General features: G+C 41.9%; 1 protein-coding gene across 1 annotated transcript in view; it reads left to right on the top strand.

The window, feature by feature from the left end:
• Positions 1 to 6,692: 6,692 nt before the first annotated feature.
• Positions 6,693 to 13,773, top strand: part of LOC311503480 (collagen alpha-1(XXI) chain) — a 60,781-nt gene continuing 53,700 nt past the window's right edge. The window contains exon 1 of the mRNA XM_084566209.1: positions 6,693 to 6,720. The gene's annotated coding sequence lies outside the window, so the exon portion shown is untranslated. The remainder of the gene's footprint in view (positions 6,721 to 13,773) is intronic.

The following is a 13,773-nucleotide window of genomic DNA, read 5'->3' as shown; positions in this document are numbered from 1 at the left end:
TTTTTTTTTTTTCCTCCCTAAGTTACATTTCTTCTTCTACGCTTCAGTTCCGGCGGAGTGGCTAAGCGCCGCCTGCGGATTGCTGCCACCCCGCGGCCGCTGGGGGAATTGCACCAAAATAGAAAATGTACATTTAAAAGCACAACTCCTCCGAACAATTATAAAATAAAACATGTCAAATTAAAGCATTGCGTTTCAGGTTAAGCAAATATATCTGTAAAACTGATAACCTAAAAAACGTAGCTGGCATCTAAAGGATGAATGTTTGTCTGTAGTGTTTTTATATATGAGAAACAAATGTGCTCCTGCACCTGTGCAACAGGTAAACAACAAAAACACTACAAGGAACATTTTTTAGCAACGTTTCCCCAAATTTACAGTCCTTCTCCTACTCTAAATTTCCATACGGAATGGCTAAACCTTGTCAGCGGAGCTTCCACCATGTTTTGTTCCACAAAATAGAAAGTACAGCTTTAAAAAGATAAGCACAGTTTTAGATTTCAGCTTTAAGTGGAGTAACTTAGTATTTATAGATCCATATGAGTGTTTTACTTTAAGATAAGATGAGAAGTTTTTTTATTGTCATTGTCCAGTAAAAAACAATGAAATACAGTTTAATGGAAGTAAAAATAAAAGCTATAGCAGCAACACACAAGAAAACCTATAATAATATATACAAGTAAAAACACACAGTAAGGCACACATGAATGTAAGCGGCAACAGTGGTAAATTAAAGTGACTTTGATATAGAATAGTAAACTGCTGTAAATCAACCAATGTAAATCAACTGTGTCACAGACTAACAACAACAGGTTTTAACAGGGTCTAAGTTAAAATAAATCCCAGAGTGTTGCAACAGCAGACAGTTTAAAGACACTGCACACAGTAGATAAAAAAAGTACACATAAAAGAAGTTAAAAAAATAGAAATTTAAATATAATAGAAGTCACACATATGTATATTGCACACGAGAGGATAAAGGAATGTAAACATAAGTTGGTGCAGCCTCACAGCAGCAGGAATGTAACAAGGTGTACTTGAATAAAAGGTGTCTCTTGGTCAGCTGTGTGTCTTTCCAGTGTATTAAAGCTGTACTAAAACCTCATGAGATCCAGCACAGGTGCAAACCCCTGGTAAGACATTCCCCACACACACATCTTTGTACATTGATGTAGATCTGAGCTGAGGCATGGAGCTTTAATGTAGTACAGGTCACTGACTTAGGCAGCACTGCCCTCTAGAGAAATGAGCTGCAAATTACAAATGAAAGGGAGCCAGGTTGAGTGTGTAGCTGCTCGTTTCATCTCTGCTCACTCTGTGTTTCAATGTTCATGCATGTTCAGTGAAACTGGCTGCAGGAGTGTTTGCACGGACTGGATCTTACAGTTTTTCTCAATTGCTAAAACACAATTTCTGAAACCTTGCTCCATTTTCTCAAAACCTTAAACACAAAACCTCAGCTTCAAGCACGATTTACAAAACCTCTGACTCCTCTTGCAAAATCAAACTTTGGCCTCAAAACAGTTTTACCTGTGCTCAAAATCAAACACTGCTCTCAAATAATAAACAAATTGCTCAAAATTACATACACTATCAAGCAGTCAGTAAACAATACACCAAAAAATAGAAAACACATAGTTCAAAACATATAGTTCTCAGGGAGAAGTACATTTTTAATCTCAAAACAAATTTCATATGTTTCTGTCATTATACAAAAAGCTCAAAACTGATCAGAAATTACTGTGTTTTGCTCTTTGCATTTTTTTTTGTTCTTCCTCCTTCTTGTACCCTTATTTTTACAGTGCTGTACCCTGCATCTCAAAAACTTTATCTCTGTGATACTGTAATTCTTGTTCTTTGATGATATGAACCTGTAACCAGTCGAAATCTATTGAGCAGTCAGTACTGAAAACAAATGGAAAGCACAATGTTCAGGGCTATACAATTTGTTTATTGTACCATATACAGCCAACAACATGGTCTATGATTGTTGCTCGAATTTCATCGGATATTTCCACTCTTCCTCTTCCTCTTCCTCTTCGTCCTCCTCGTTCTCTTTCTTGCCCTCCTCCTCTTTCTCCTCGTCCCCCATCTCGCATACGCACTCGTCCTCGTCCTCTCACATAAATTCTTCTGTCCATTCTCACACTTTCTCATTCCCACCTTCAACAACCTGTTTGCTCTCTGAACTGGCTTATATTGGTTGTCACATCATTTGAAACAAGTGAAATCAATTTTGACTGATTGTGTTCAATCAATGACATTTCTGCTCTCTTTATATGTAATTGTTGCCACTTGTGTTTACCAGTATGGATGACATGTGCATTAGAGTGCAGAATGTGTTTTAAGAATGAGAATGTGTTTAGAGTTTTGCTAAACCATGTGAAATGGTTTAAGGTATTGACAACAGACTGAACAGTTAGCTTAATGAGTTCAAGCAACTGAGAACTTTCTTCAGCCAATGGATTTTAGTGTTTTAGCAACTGAGAAAAACTGTAAATGACTTGCCTCCTCTTTTTCTGACTGCATGATTTGCAACCCGGCGCGTTGCTGCCACCGTGTGACTGTTGACGATACCTGCTCTAAACTATAGAAAACATATGCGCCATATGCAAAAGATGAATGCTCTATGTGCATGGAGGAAAAACAGAGAACAGTGATGCAACAAACTGAGTTGCATCAACACTCTGTGCTCCCCTGGAGCAATAAACGGAGACTTGGAGCTCGTCACGGTGTCGTCCAGCCTCATGCGGTCCATAGTTGGAGAGGAGGTGAAGCACAGACTGTATTTGAGATGATTTTGTATTCTGATTTAGTTCCAGAGCTGTATTTTATTTTATTTATGCATTCCCTACGCTCAGACAGCACCGGCCGCGTCAACGCCTTTATCGCTGGCAAAGAAGGAGCAGCAGCAGCAATGATTGTAGGGGTCAGGAGGTCACAGGGAAAACAACGACTACGCGACGCTCCAACAGAGGGCAGTGGAGCAAAAATAAAAAGAAATAAAAAACAAATAACAGGCAGTGTGTGTCAGCATTATATTTCTGTGTTTGTGATTTTGAAAAGTCGTCCCTGCTGTCGTATTACTACACCAGCAGCCTCCCAGTAAAATGTACTGTACTTCGCAGAGCAGCGTCTTTTGTTGCTTACGTTTATCTGAGCTGATGTTTTAATGCCGTGCACGTGTCCAGACTCTCATTTCACTCTGTTCTTGAGCGATTAAGACAGCACAATGTGGCTGGTGAGCATGTTTTTTCAGTTCTTCAAAGCTTGCTTTATTTGAAAGGGAGGCATATTATTATTTACTTTTAAAAACCTGGTTAGCGCTGATGCCTCACAGCCAGAAGGTTCTGGGTTCTAATCCATGGGCCGACTGGTTCCTTACTTGGTTTTGGAGTTTGCATGTTCTCCCTGTGTCTGTGTGGGTTCTCTCCAGGTTCTCCAGCTTCCTCCCACCGTCCAAAGACATGCTGGTTAGGTTCATTGGTGATTCTAAATTGGCCGTAGGTGTGAGTGTCTCTCTGTGTTAGCCCTGTGATAGACTGGAGACCTGTCCAGGGTGTACCCCGCCTCTCGCCCAGTGACAGCTGGGATAGGCTCCAGGCCCACCGCCCTGACCCTCCAGAGGACAAGCAGCTACAGAAGATGAATGAATGAATGAGGACATGGGCCTTAGGTTTAGACTCCCAGCTTTAACTGGACTGTTTTCACATCTGAATTGGAGGAAAGATATAGGATATCTAACAATATATGTACATATGCTGCATTCGAGTGCCCATCCAAACCAGTGGGACGTGGGACTTATCCTACCTGAAATGTACTAGCTCCTACTTCTAAGCGTTCGAGGCAATTGAAGTGGAATGTAAACAGAAAACATGGACGACCGCCGCGCTAAACTGATACTCGCTTTGTTTTTGAAGAGGCATTTTGACTGTCAGCAATTCAGTCTACTTACATACACAAACGAGATGGAAGAGGCCAAACTGCGGATGAGTAATTATGCACTGTAGCCTTCGTCGTTGCTAAATTGCTTCTAAAAAGTCTAAAATCATCTAAAGGTCACATACAAAATATGTAACGTTATCCATTTGCATAGTTACGTGTTGTCTTACCCCTTCCCCTATTAAACGCTACAAAACTGTATGACAGTAAACAAATTGCATGTTTATATGACAAAATTGTCCTGATGTAATGTCAATCAATATTGAATCAATGAGTTTGAGCGCACAATATAAACGACGTGAGACTCCATGGGCGCCGCCATTATCCTCCGACTTAATTTTGGTGAGGTCGGGGTAGGTCGAGCTCCCCTGAGTTCGCCGGTAGGAGGTTCCACTTCGACAGGCATTCCAGTGCACTTTTCCTAGTTGGAGGCAGGATAAGTCCCACGTCCCACTGGTTTGGATGGGCACTCGAATGCACCAATAGTCCTGTTTTCAAGAGTTAAAAATAATACAATTCATTATTATCACAATTAAAATGTTAATGTTCTGATATTTTATGCAGAATTATTTGCAGGGCATTCATGCCCGGACATCACCAGATAACAGGGTTTCTCCTTCGTGATGCTTTTCCAGACTTTTCCTGCAGCTGTCTCTCAGTCGTTGCGTTTATTCATCTGTCTTTCCTCCTTTACTTTTGTCTTCTTTGTGCATGATTCAGCATGTTTGTATCAGATGCTGTCTCTGCAGAATATTCTCTTTCTCTACCTTAAAAAACCCCTGGGCTGCATTCACAGTATGTTTCAGTTCACTGTCCCCCTGCGCCGTGAAGCTCCATCATCCCTGTACACTTTCATCTGGCTGCTTGTGTCACGTCATCAGTAAACTCTGTTGTCCCCGAGCCTCACTGCATCACGCTGTCTCCTCTTGTTGTGTCTTTCAGATCCTGAGCCGTTCCAAACCTTCTCCATGCTCCCTGTCATTCTGCCACGGCTTCATCTACGTTTCATCTGTCCAAAGGATTCTGTTCCAAAACTGCTCTGGCTTTATTTCGATGCTTTTTGCCAACATTTAATCGGGTCTTATTGTTGCTGAGGCTTACAAACGACTTTCACCTTGTGGCGAACCCGCTCTATTTGCTCTCGTGAAGACTTGTGTTTGTAGTAAACCTGGATAATGACACAGAGAGGCTTCTTCACTCGGCTCAGTGCTGCTGCTGTGGTTTTCTTGACCTCGGACAGGATCCTGTGATCATCTGCCACTGTTGTCCTCTGTGGACGCCTAGGTCTTTTTATGTTGCAGAGCTCACAGTTGATTTACAGCTGCACTGACATCTCCATTGAGCCGCATGCTGTGGGTCCACAGCAAACACTTTTTAAAATACAAATGCCAATATTATGAAGGTATGAATATCATCAAACTGAAGCGGACTGTCTGCATTCCAAGACCACATTCATTAAATAACTGTTAATTTGAATTAAGTTTGATTTAAATGAATAACAATTTGTAAGGGAAGGACTGTAAGGGAAGAAATGTTAAGACATATACTGATCAGGCATAACATTATGACCACCTTCCTAATACTGTGTAGGTCTCGTTTGTGGTGACTCATCAGAGAATGGACATGGGCCTTCTGAGGGTGAATGCCAGGTCCAGAAGTTTCTCAGCAGAACACTGAACTGTCACAAGATGGTTTAAAATGTTATTCACTTCTCCTGTCAGTGGTCACAATGTTGTGGCTGATCGGTATGGTTAACTTAAATGTGAGGTTTGACTGTGTTTGATTCCTAAAGGCACCAAGAAAGAAAGTTAGATTTATTCAGGAGGTAACAGATAATGAAACACTTTAAATTTCATTAGTTAATTTTGAACAACACAGACATTTGTTTTCCAGTTTAACTTTACAAGCTGCAGCTTTACACTTTTTTTCTCTGTACTGCAGATTGTTGTGCTCTGAAAAGGTTTCGAGCTGTCGATGAAAGGGATTTTATGTATCAGTGGATACTTTTGCCTTTCCTTTAACTTTTTATTGTGCAAATAAAGATTTTCAGGATAAAACTCCATGAGCCTGCCGGCATGCATGGCTTAATTATTGGTTTCATCCACTAACTTTTAGATAAATATCTTTTCCTACCACCTGACCCTTGGGGGGGGGGGGGGGGGGGGGGGTTCAGATAAAGTAAAACTCACATCCCTTTGTGTCGGTGATTGTGACATAATGACGATGATTAAACACTGATGCTTTTTAATCTCTTGCTGCGGAGCTTCTGCAACTTGTAATTTAAAGAAGCCCCTGCACAGCTGCAGTAAAAACACGCAGCTTTTCACACACATCTCCCTAATTTCAAAGTCGACAACCTTTAAGCCACACAGTTGCTGCTCTCACCGGTCTGTGACATCGCTCAAGTAACTGAAAATCTGGAGAGACTGCTCTTGTGACTTAATACCGAAGGAAAAGCAGATGCTACCAGTGATTCAAAGTCAGACGATTAAACACTAATGCGTTTTCACACTGCGGTCAGTCCACACATCAGATGTGACTCTCTGTGTGTGTGTGTGTGTGTGCACATCCACTCTGGATCCACACTGGTCTCTGTTGTGTCACATTCTGTGGTTGAAGCTGGCCACGATTTATAAAGGCTGGCCCGACACTCCCACCACTCCCTCCCTCTGCCAACCAGAGGGAGGACTGTCACTGCAGAGCCAGGGCTCCTCTCTCTTCACCTTCTCCAAAGCAAAGTGGCATTAATCAGTGGCTCCTTGCAGCTGAAGGAGGAAGGTAAGTCTCTGTCATCACTTCTTTGCTGCATGTGCCGTCATGTGGAGGGATTTCATGCAGGGAGTCAACCATAGAGCCTAATACTCTCCAGTTTAAGTGATCTCTGCTCATGTTGGTGGTTGTTTTATTTCTCTTTTTACTCTACAGTACATATATGTGGTATCTAAGCATGTACCATATGTTTTTTAGTAGTCTTCTCCGTACCATACTTTGGGTTTGGTGTGGCAAAAAGTGACCGGCCATCAGGACAATGACAAGCTAAATATACAGTATAACTGCATATGTGAAGCTCTGTGATTATGGGTCAGCGAGGTCCTCTGCTTTAGTGCAAAGCACCAGTTTCTTTCGCTCTGTCTCTGTGTCTCTTGGCGTTTCAGAGTTATGGTGTTAGTTGAGTCCGTTGCCTGAAATAACTTCTAATTACCGTATGTCAGAGTACAGAATGAATTGGATGGAAATAAAAAAGAAAATAAGGTGTGTGGGGTGGTTCTGAAAGATTCTTAAGGATGAGGTGTGGTGTAGTTTTCTTCAGAAAAAGAAGAATTTCCTCGCAGGATGTCTGAAAAGCAAAGTTTTTTAGAAGCGGCCGGCAATTATGTATCATCAAGAGGTGACGGCTAAAGTGTTTTGGTCCCTGTGGTTATTTTTTCCACGTTTTTTTTCATTCTGTGTGTATGCAGGCTTTCAAAGAAGTAATAATAATAATATTCCTCTCAGGTTAAAGCATTGAAATGTGGTTTGGTACGAGCAGTGGGGAGAGGAGAGGAGAGGACAGGACTCTCTTGGTCTGTCGTGTCTCCATAACTCCACCTGTGCCAACTGTGAAAGTGTGGGCAGGTGTGGAATAGAAATATTTATGTCCTTATACAACATGTCATCACTCTTAAAAATACCTTTGCAAAAACCGCTGGCTGCTGGATGACGCGTTGATGATACTTTTCTCTGACACCTGAGTGGTGAGCTCACAGATGTGGTTACTTTATTTTATTTTTTTAACAGTAGTGAGTGAAATAAGGAGCGTGGGGACTTTAAATAAACGTTGCTGTAGAAACCGAAACCAAGATTAAAAAAAACAGAAAATTGGTTTTAAGTAGAAATTAATGTTATTTAATTCTATTTACCACAAAGACGCAGATTTTAAAGTTACTTCCTTATTGATATATCTTTTAAACTCTTGCATTTTTTGGACTAAGAACCCTCTCTAGTTTTTTTGCCAATGTTACACGCCGTCCTTGCTCCATCGATAGATTTTTTGTTTTTAATTCTGTTTAAATAGCACAAATTAAACATCCTCCTGACTACCAGTAGTTCAGATCTGTCCTCTGTGAAGGACATTTGTAAACCTGAATATCTCCCACCCACTGCATACTACTGAATTACCTAATTCTGCTATCTCCAGAGGACGTTCAGGGCTTTTCAGTGATGCCAAATAAGTAATAATAATGGGGAAATTGCATCCATTTGCTCACACTGTAGTGTGTACGGTTGGAGCAGTGGACTGCAGCCTCTAAGGACTGCACTTTGGGGGTTAGATGCTTGCTCAGGGCACATGGTGGGAGGCTCCCCCAAATGTGAAGTTATGGGGCTTTGTTGCCTTCCTCTTACTCATTAAGGAAAATGCTGTCCATCAGTTATATGATATCTTAAAAATAAATTGTGATTGGACAATATTGTATTTCCTGGTACTCAGGAGGCTATTGAATCTCCGCAGAAGATGGTGCAAAACCACCTGTGGAATCTCAGCCAATATCAAAACTGTCTGGAAAACCAAACGTAATAATCTTAAATATACTAAAATTAATTTGAGCCTTGCAGGCAGATCACAGTCCCAACAGGTCCACGCCCATCAGGTTTGTTTTTGTCTCGTTATGAGTGGTGTTTAGTTTACGTCATAATTATTCTCTGGCACTGTCAAACTGAGTGTGCACTTTAATCTCACTGCAAAATAATGAAATGGAACCTCACATCTAGATTTGTAGTTGAAGTTATATTAGCGTCTCATGATAATAAACTGAAGCTCAGTCATGCGGCGATTTCAACTGACTGTGAATAACGACAATTGTTTGTTAATTACTCGCTGCTTTAAAGTTGCTGTAAGTTAATTTTGACATGAAACAAAGTGCAGCGAAAACAACGGAATGACTGGAAAGTTTTAAAACCACATGTAACATCTAAAAACATGTAACTCAGTAAATGCATAATGTGCATTCCAAGCTTCAACACTCTATTTTTAAAGGTGATTAATGCACATCCTCACTGACCAGATAATAATCATCCAGACCCTACATCTTATAAGTCATTGCAAAGACCAAATAATAATCTCAGCCTTGAGTCACAAACATAGTGGATGTGAACATCTTAGGAATACACGGCAGCAGAGAACCCTAACCCTGCTGCTGCCGCCGCTGCTCCTGCAGTCATCTCTGTTTCATGGACCCACCAAAGGCGCTGAGCAATCCCGGCAGCATCTGCGCACAAGGAATGTTCTGTGATCCCGAAGCCAGCGGCGGCGGCTCATGTGGTCGGTAAACTGCACTTCTGGTTTGCCAAAAGCAGAGCGAAGGTTTTTGGAGGAATTCAGGTTTTAGCATCCACCTATCCTCACATGTGTGTCTGTAATGACAAGCGGGCTTTAAATTAAAGAGTGAGGTGCAGAGGAGGAGATACAGTACGAAGGTGGATATGAGGAAGATGAAAAAAAAAGAAGAAAAGAAAAAAAGTAGTGTCTGTGCAGCCTTTTGACTGGAGGAGACACTTTTAGAAAAGGCCAAACATTTGAAATATTCTCTTACTGGGAGGTTCCTGAACTGAAAAGTCTCTTGTCCCATGTTCTGCGGTGCCTCTAACACCAGTTTGTCTTCATTTTTAACCAAAGTTCTGGAAAAGCAGCAGAAGAACGGGCTGTGTTTCGTCATCCTTCCCTAGTCTGTCACCACTGTGGCTGAGGTCTGGTTAGATTTGTATACAAAACAACTTGTTTAGGGGAAGAGATTGTTTACAGCCAGGCTTAAAAGACACAATGAGTGAAATGAGAGATTAACCTAGACGTGGTAGATTGCATGTAGGCATTTGGACAATGGTCAGTTGATGTCAACGCCTCGAATCAGTAGCAACAACATGGCCCAAGTTTATGGAATGAAAACTTTTCTTCTGGGTATTTACTTATATTTTTAAATGTCTGCAATACCAAGCTGCTTGAAGGGAAACTATCATTATATACTGACTGAACTGAAACTGAAGAGACACAGCTGGAAGTCAAGCAATGAACTGCTGATTGGGTTCAGTAGCAAACCCTATTTTACAAACGCAGAGTCAATATACACCGTTTAGCCACAACATTATGACCACTGATAGGACAAGTGAATAACATTTAAACCATCTTGTGACAGTTCAATGTTCTGCTGGGAAACTTCTGGACCTGGCATTCATTAGTGTGGATGTTACTTAGACATGTAGCACCCACCTAGACCAGACCAGGCACCCCCACCCCATAGCAATGACACTCCTTGATGGCAGCAGCCATCCCCAGCAGGATGCAGCCACAAAAACACTTTAGGAACAAATAAAAAAAAAAACATGAAGAACAGGACAAGGTGTTGACCTGGCCTCCAAATTCACTAGATCCCAAACTGATCAAGTATCTGTGGGATGATCCACAGAGGGCCCCTCACCTCAGCACCCTCAGAAGGCCCATGTCCATTCTCTGATGAGTCACCACAAAGGAGACCTACATAATAGGAGGTGGTCATAATGTTATGCCTGGTTGGTGTATACTGGCTATGGATAAGGTCCTCATTCAACCCACTTGACTGTTAATATATCACGGCAACAGGTGAAGCAAATGCATATCATTTGTTGACGCGTCAATGCATCATTGGAGAGCCAGCTCATCTTTCATGTCAAGATGTAGCGTCCGGTGTCAGATGTCAGCTTGTTGCTTCACATCATTGGCTTTGGTTGAAAATGTGTTATAGCTTGTAGCTGCTACAATATGTGAAGAAGATATTTTATTCACTGAAGCGGATAAATGTCACGTCAAACAGAAACTGTAGAAAAACCTGAAGCATCTCATTTAGAGGAGTGTTTGTGAGATATATGCTTCAAACTTTTACCAAGAAGGATCGTGAAGGTTTAGTTTGCGGCATTTTGCCATGACGCTTTAGGGCAGTGGTTCTGAAACATGCTTCATGTAAGAGATGTAGGTTTGCAGTCCCTGCAAATGAAGCTTTCATGTATCAAACCGTTGCAGTCGTCATGGTAGAGAAAGCATTGGAGCCATTGGGGATCTGTGTCGTTTACTTGTACAAATAAGCCATGTCAATGAGCAGCCGGAGTAGTTACATGTGTCTTTGTTGAGGTCTACTTTACCACAGATATGAGCGCCTTGAAATGTACTTGTCAGCGTTCACGACTGCTGCCTGCTTTTAATGTGAAAACCACAGTTTTATGTATATTGACTTGTTCTCCCCATTAAAGCAGCATGCTGTCTCTTTTGCTGGTTGACTAAAAAACAATGCAAGATTTAAACCTGCTCTCTCTGTCTCTGTCTGTTTCATCTATATTGGGGTCCAGACTAAACCAGAGCTGTGGCAACTTATGGCTTGTTCCCCAGAGTTATTTTAAGCCTATGGAGTAAAATTTACTGCATTTAAAGAACCATTCTGGTTTATTTAAACGCTGACATTCTGGCTTTCTCGGTCATGCTGTCTTTGCACTCACCACTTGTCCAAAGAGTTGCACAGACCTGCATATATTGGGGCTAAAATCGGACATTGGCTTTTGCAAAAGTCAATTTAAGTTTAAATACAAACCAGCAGCTAACACACGGAAAGAATGCTTACTTTTGCTTACTGCATAGGGATCTCCTGCAGGGAAGACTTCCCAGCTAACCATTGGGTTAATTCAGCCATATAAACTGGTTTGTTCACAGGCATGAGGTTGTGGATGGCTCTCGGTTTAGCTTGTCTTGGTGCTGTTGAAGTCGTAGGAAACATCAACCTCGCACATGTAAAGGAACCAGCATGCACAGATGCAGGTAGATTAGGTCAGATGGTGATTATTCTTGGAAGTAGATCCCTGATATAGGTTGGCAAAATGATTAAGTGCAAACTCATATTAATTGGAAATATGGAGAAAAACAAATCTGTCTAAAGACAGAACAACTCAAGAAACTTCCCCGTCCACAAATATTTTGTGGCAGAAAGTTGGTCTTGAGTCACTTTGTTGGGAACTGATTATTCCCCGGCCAAGATCGTTTGGTCGGGAAGAGTAACAGTAGTCATACATGACATCTAAGCGCCGTGGAGTTGAATTTGTTTACAACAAAATGGCTCTGATTGGTCGGAGGACTATTTTTCTCTGTATCGACTGAAACGTCACAGAATGAAATCTAAACGTCGTGTTACCAGACTAATATACTGATAAGAGTTTAAGTTTTACTACAACAGGCTAAAACAAAGCTGAAAATACTGCCATTAAAACACGACATTTGCCATACAATGCCAATACTATGGTGGCCCGCCAGGGCCTAATTTACTCCGCTATTGTCTCTTTTTGCACGTTTCCCTATTGCTCCCAAAGCGGCCTCCCCCCCGACCCTCCATAAACACTGGTCAGTCACCTGATATGTGCTGAAATCAACCTGACGGAGAAAACGGCACTCACGTAGCATGTGAGGCTATTTGTGCTGTTCACTAGTAAAATTTTACTTTAATGCCACTTTTTAAAACCCGACGTTTGTGCTCTTGAGTTTTAAGACCATGGAGATTTACAATTATTTAAAGAGAGTTGGTCAAAAAACCTGGAGGTAAAGACTCCAGACATAGCGCTAACTAGCTAAACTTTACAAGAGCTAGCTAGCAAAGTTAGATTATCAACAGTTTTCTTAAAATGCGTTTTATTCGCTGATACTTTATTTAATTTACATACATTTGTCCACAGAATGCCACCTTTCAACAGCTTATGTTTTAGTATTGCTGTAGAACCCAAATGGTGTGTTAACAGATTAATGTAGTAATAAGAACTGAGTCTGTCTATGACAAGTTGCAAGCAACAATTTGCGACCACAGCAATAAAGGATTTTTCGATGGCAGTCTCCGCATTGCTTCAAGCTGTTCGAGGGCCTGACGATGGTGCAGCTCTGTAGCAGTAATCTATCTTTATGTAGCTTGGTGAATAAACACAACAGTGACCAGTGCCATTTCCACTTTGCTGTTACGACTCCAAAAAGGGAACTCATTTGAAAACTTTCCCTTTCCGTACATGAAACCCCAGCAGAAGCCTGTACCATCAACCCACATGAACCACGGTGGGACCCATGTTATTGGACACATGTGGGTCTCGTATAGAGTCCATATTTGGTCCATGCAGGGCCCTCACAGTTTGCCCGTTTCAAGCCCACGGCCCACTTGCTACCCATGTCGCCCACATGTATATCATATGGCGTGCACATGTGCATTGAGTTACTGAGGGTTGCAGTCATGCACAAATACCAGTTTAAGTTATTTAGATTTTTTTTCCAGAGATTTGTTTATTATTTCCTGTTTAGCATCCATTTTGGGATGAAGAGACATTCAGTCCCAAAAGGTAGAATCAGATGAGTATGATTCGATTATAATGAGTCCCATGCAAACAGAGAAGCAGGTTTACGGGAGCCGGGAGGAGGCTCGGTGAAAGAATGGTTGTGGCAGCTGAACTTTCTTGAGCTCACTGATCCTCCCCCGTCTTTAAAGCCTCTGCCAGCACACTGCAGCCCTCTCTGCCATGTTTATATTTCTGTTTTGCCGTCCCAGCATAGTGCTCACGTTGTTATTTTCTCCGGCCCTGCCTTTGCGGTTGGCGGAGATCATGTTTGCGCCACGAAGCGAACACGAGGAGGGCTCGGCGGAAAGCGCACACTTGCGGGGGCCGTCCCGTCTGTGTCGCATGGCATTGGGGGGTGTGTGTGTGTGGGGGGGGGGGTCTCACAAAAAAGCGCTTTACGCAGGAGAGGGTGAAGGAGGACAGTGGGGACAGAGGAAAAGACAGAGATGTGGTAATTACACAAGGCAGTCA

This window comes from Chelon labrosus (assembly GCF_963514085.1).
Source record: "Chelon labrosus genome assembly, chromosome: 18".
In the NCBI taxonomy this organism is placed as follows: Eukaryota; Metazoa; Chordata; class Actinopteri; order Mugiliformes; family Mugilidae; genus Chelon; species Chelon labrosus.
Note: the sequence above shows the minus strand (reverse complement) of the source record. Positions and strands in the feature narration are given on the sequence as shown.